Here is a 5,892-nt window from a genome sequence, read left to right on the forward strand (position 1 = left end):
CGGTGCCGCGCTGCACCCGTGCGGAGGGCTCTCGGCCGCAGCGGAACGGCCATCACCTGCGGGGGAGACCGGAGAGCGCTCAGCTTCCCGCGGCAGGGCCCCCCTCCCCCTTGCCGGCTTCCCCCCCGCTTCTCCGGCTTAATATTCAGAGCCACCGTTCTCGCAGGCGGGGCTGTCTCTGGTTTCCGGGGCTAAACCCGCGCTTCTCCTTTCCCTGGAAAGGAAAGGAGATTCATCCTGCGGCTCTGCCGCCTCCCGCTGCCCGGGGCTAACTGCACTAGCTTACCCCCCGAAAACCCGAACCTCTTTCTGGCATGCGAATATGCCCCGAAGAGCACCTCAACACTCTGAAAAGCAATTATGGTCTTCCTGTTACTATGCAAAATTTTAAGCAGTTTGCATGCACTGCATCCTTTCATGACAAGCGGTCCCTATCCTGTGCTGGGCAATAAGGAAAAACATCCTTTAAAGGCAGATACTTAGGAGTATTATCATAATTTATTCACCTTGTGCAACTATTTCAGTGGAAGGCAGTGGTTGCAGTCTATTCTGGAAGGAGATTCCCCACTAGCCAAGTTTTCCTTTACGTGACCTTCGCGAAGCTTTCTTCAGATCACTGCTCCTCGCATGCATTTCCCCTGTTTAAAAGAAAGTGTAAAAAGTTGATCAGTTTTAAAATGGATATATTCTCAACTCACTCAGAAGTTTGGGACTATGAAAGTTATGTTTCCTTTAATAGAATATCTATAGTATCCTAAAGTGACCAGAAGTATGCTAATAGATTCTAATTGTTTACAAAACACATCAAAGGATTTTTTCTGTTGTTACAACAAAAGCAATCTGACATGTATGTAACAGCATATGTAGCTGCAATGCATTAGCAAGATGTAAATCAGGCTTCATGGGGACTGGTTCATGTCTGAAAGATTTATGGCTTCTGCTAACAAAAAGTAGAAGCGAGCAAAAATCACAATAGATAGTTAGAACATGAAGTTTCTTCTGGGCAAATGGCAGGCTGCAGGGCACAGCTGTAAGTAGGTTAGTCCCTGTCAGCACAATCACCACCCAGTTGTATCTTCATTTCACAAATGTAGTTTTTAGAATTTAACAAAGTGCTGTTTGTTTGCCTCATGTTTGTTTATGAATTTCCCAGGCTCAGTTTAAGTTTTGATGAATGATGCATGAAAACTGTCCAAATGTACTTAATTTCATTTAATAAGTATCTGCAGCTCTGATTCTATATTTAAGAAGGTTATTAATTTCCATTAAAATCCCCGTTGGCAGGTTTTTCACAGTCCTCAAGGAACACTCATTTCTATGTAAAATATGCCTTGTGACTTCCTTTCAGCAGAGATGATTTATTTACCCTATTAAATGAGTATTAGGAAAATCTACCTTTTTGATGTTTTTTTAATGAAAGCATAATTGGTAGGTGACTTTGTCTAGAAACTCCTGACATGGACATGAAACCCAGAAGCCCATATTTGCACAAGCAAACTTCGCTTAAATGACAGTCTTCTCTTACGGGTGTTTATTTTGTGCATTTGCCCTGTGAAGGACTTTCTACTACATTTGATCACATTCAGTTAAGACAATAAATCAATACTGAGGTTTGATTTCTGGATATTTGAGTTTTTGAGACCATAACAAGGTTTCAACAGCATTTGAAAACTCCTTACTAGAATGAGTAGATTTCACAAACTTTGTATTTCTCATCTGGGTGTTTAAAAATCTGGCACTTGGGAACTTTCTATGACATTTTATGAGCTTTGGATAGCCTTAGTGGCAAATTTCATGAGGTCCAGACCCAAACTCAGTAGGTTAGGCTTTACTGACTTCTTTTCTGCAGCTTTAACTAGACCAGGAGAAATGCAGTGATCTGTGTGTACACTCAGTGTGTCTGTGGAAGATACACTGATTCATTAATAACTTAAACTGGGCAGTATCCCTGCTGATGTAGTTTTGTTTTTCAGTGAGTCTTCACAGTACTGAATTCACTATGTAACCATTTTTTATTCTGATTTATTATGTTGTAGACATTGAGATTAATCTATTTCCTGCTCCAGGCCTTCCAGAGCCCTGATGATCAGCTGTGTTCAAGAGCAGCTACTGTAACTGACACCAGCGAAATGACAAAGGTCAAATGGAGATGGTTAGAAAAACACCTAGAATGTCAAGCTCTGATGTACTGTTATATGAAGAAAATTGCTAACAGTATACCATTTGTAACATAAGTAAGTAATTGAAACATTTTGTCTCTCCTCTGCTCGCTCTTGGGCTGAGTGCCCCGATATTCCACCCTTATCTTGCTACAGTTCTGGATAGCTTGACCTCCTCAATCATGAACATTCAAAGGGTGCTAATACACTTTCCCCCATTGCTCTCAATATTATGATCTTTCCTGGATCCTGACACACCTCACTTCTGAGACCACTTCTACTTATGTTCCCCCTTACAAGAAGGAATGAGAATCTTCAGATAGTTTCAAGCTCTCGGTCTACTGCTTGATTTTGCAAGTGAAACTATAAAGGAAAAATAACCAGAAATAAAAAGTGTGGGTGACTAAACGTGAGAAGCCAAAAACAGTGACTGTAGTATCAATAACATCTCCGTGTGGTGAAATGTATTTCCTGCATCATGTCTCGAAGAGAAATTACCAATTAAAATATTCAAAGTTGTTAACAATAGCATCCAGAAAAAGTGGTCTTTTCAACTTTCTTGGGTAATGAAAATAAAAAGGGTGAGATCCTCCCCAAGCACAGTAATCATACCTTTTCCCATATTCAGATATCTGCTTGGCTTAGAAGTTTGACTCGACACTGAAATGTTATTGAGAAAGAAGCTGCCACCCACCATAGTCCTAACAAACACCTGTGTTAACATCCTCTTGAGGAATCACAAGGAGGAAGAAGAACTGAAGGTACGGCTTGCTAATGGCTACCAGAATTCTGAAGAAAATTGTTTTCTGATACATTTATAGCTAACTACCAAGAATATGTTGAAATTCGTGCTGAGCATGAGGAGGATTTGAGGCAACAAGGAACTCTACAGGGAAGCTGAAGACTTAGAAAAGCTAAAAGAGGGTTTGGAGGACTTTGTCAATGACAGAGCAATGACTGCTCCAGCAATCTCAGCACCTTTGTCTAGCTGAAAACAAAGTGTAAGAATTACACAAAGATGAAGCTGAAAAAACAATTCAGAGAAGTTGTGAAAGCTTCCCATTATTGAGCAACATGACCGATCCGAGTTAAAAGGTCATGGATTTAGTATAAAACAGGAAGAAGCTGAAAGGGGCTGATGGAAATACAATACTGAAGTCCTTCTTCATTCTTTTCTTGTCTACAGTGATCAAAGAGTTGTATTGCTGTTCTGGTGACACAGAACATTCAAAAATTACAGAATCGCAGAAGACACTTGATAGCTGTGTTTGATTCAAAAGGATCTAAGCTCCTAGCAATCTCATTTGGCTTAAAACAAACTTGGTTTTAGCACTTTTTTCAAAACTCGCAAACAGGATAGGTACTGGAAAAGGAAGCAAGCTGTTTAGAGTACATGGCATCTGTGGACTGATATCACCTTTTATACTGGGGACTTTTAAGTCAGAAGCTGAATTTCTTGGACTGAAGCTGTTTTCATTATCATGGGTTTGGTCTAGGGATGATGTAATGTTAATGGACAGAGGAACTGCCAACAAACATGAACTGTATTTACAGACTTGGCAATGACACACTTATAATATCCTGGATGTGAGCCCCCAATCTCAGATGCTGTGAGACATTGCTCAAGTAACAGCACAGATAAGAAGGCGTAGCTTTTTCTGACAGAGGAACTGTAATGAAGAGCTGCAGGTAAAGTTTCCTGGCACTGTATTCTTTCGGCAGTTCTTCTGATAAAATCCAATTAAATGCTTGTTTTTCATTGTTCTCTATTTTTTTTTTTGTGCAGTGCCAATAACCTTTGACCCAAACCCTGTCCTCTAGCAAGACCCACTTTCTCTGGGGAATATGCACATGTGGGAGGTTACTGCTCTCCAGTTCACAAATGGAAACTGCTCTGACTCAGTCCCAGGGTAAATAAAAGCAGTGCTTTCCCTATCATAAGCAACTCTAATTTACATAAGCAGGCTATCCTCCCCAAGAGACACTACACCAGTTCAGAACTGACAGAATGCCGTTCTGCTCCACCTTAGTCCAGGAAATGCTTTTGTAAAAACTTGTACTGCCAAATTTTACCCCAGCAGAGAATTCCCTCGGGATAGGGGCGTCATCTGATTGAGATGATTAAAGAGTCCAAGGAGGCAGGATCATCAAAAGAGAGAAAACATCCCTTGTATTATTTTAAAAACTAAAAGATGACTGTTAAAAGTAGAACTGGCCAGTACTATCATGCAGAGTGAAGACATCCAGCTCAGCCCAGAAGGCGGCAAAATCTTCTGGAGGACAAAGTCAAGTGTAGAGAGGTTTGTATATTTATAAAAATGGTCTGTTACACTCCTGCTCATTGAGCAGATCTGTGAAATTTTGGGGGAAAAATGGTCTCTTCGTAGCTGGGAAAACATCTGGAGCATAGAGATGCCATTTCTCTGAAAGAGCTTGCAGCACTTGAAACGTTGCATCCTATTACAGATTTAAACTCTAGATCTTAACCACTTGATTAACCTCCTGCTTCTAAGAAAAAAAGAATTGTCTTTCAATGGCCCACCTCAAGAAAAATTGCAGGAAGAATAAATTTTTTCTTTCCCTTTTTTAAAATTAGGAGTGCTCAAAATTGGGGTTACAGTACAATCATAGTGTCTTGCCCTGGACAAGGACATACTGGACGTATGTCTTTTGTAATATTGCATCCACACTCAAGTTGCCTATGCAGCTTCCTTGTGACCTCTCAAGGTGCTGTAATTTTCTCACAACATGTAATGGAGGTATGAATGTTTTTATCTCATAACTGCAAAAATTTCATACAACCATAAAGAAAAATAAACATTAAGAAATGCAGCTTATGATTACAGACCACACAAGAAACACGTGGGCAGCAGTTCCTCATCACAAACTCAGAGGAAGAAAAGGCTGTATGTGTCTGGGTGGGGAGGAAGAGAGAGAGGAAGTAAATCATAATAAAAATATTATCAAAAGCCTGGTGAAATTGATATTACAGCTAGCAAATCTAAACTAAAAATATACAAGTTCTAAACAGTCATGACCAGAGAAAATGTTTCCTAACAGTGATATCCATAGAGACAAACATTCTCTAAAAAGGAAACTATCTGTTTGAGTTCCTTCCAGTTGAGACTCTTCAGAAGTAGTTCGGGAGAAGCAGTGTCTCTCAGGAGTTCTCGCACCAAAAAGGAAATAACACTTCCACAAAAGCAAAATCTAGCAAGGGTTAAGCGCAAGTCCTCTCCAATACCTCTTAGAAGAAAGAAAGTCTAACAAAAAAAGAACAGTCAGAAACAAGTTTTTGAGTGATTACAATACCTTTGGGGAAAACTCCAGGGCTGATGTGATGTCTTCATTACTAATGCACTACAGATCAGGAGATAATGGCATGGCAATACCATACTGAATGTAACAAAACTTTTTATGGAGAATTGCTGCTAGTTCTAGACATGGCCTCGTAATTACAGTTCTGGATATAAGGTGAGAGCATGTGGTCGAGTTTGTGATGACACAGCTAACACTACATTAGATGAACAGCTGTACATAACATACCAGCATAGTGCTACAGCTGAAAGGCTGAATGCAGTCCTTGAATGTGTATACTGGGAAATAAGGAGTAACAGCAGGGAAAAGGTTAGCTTTCATCTATAGCATTAGTAGGTTTGCAATGGAACATGGATGGATGGATGGATGGATGGAGGCATGTATGTTCCAGGCTTTACATTTTGGAAGTAGTATT

The sequence above is a fragment of the Pygoscelis adeliae genome, unplaced genomic scaffold (genome assembly GCF_000699105.1).
Source record: "Pygoscelis adeliae isolate BGI_AS28 unplaced genomic scaffold, ASM69910v1 Scaffold57, whole genome shotgun sequence".
Classification (NCBI taxonomy): Eukaryota; Metazoa; Chordata; class Aves; order Sphenisciformes; family Spheniscidae; genus Pygoscelis; species Pygoscelis adeliae.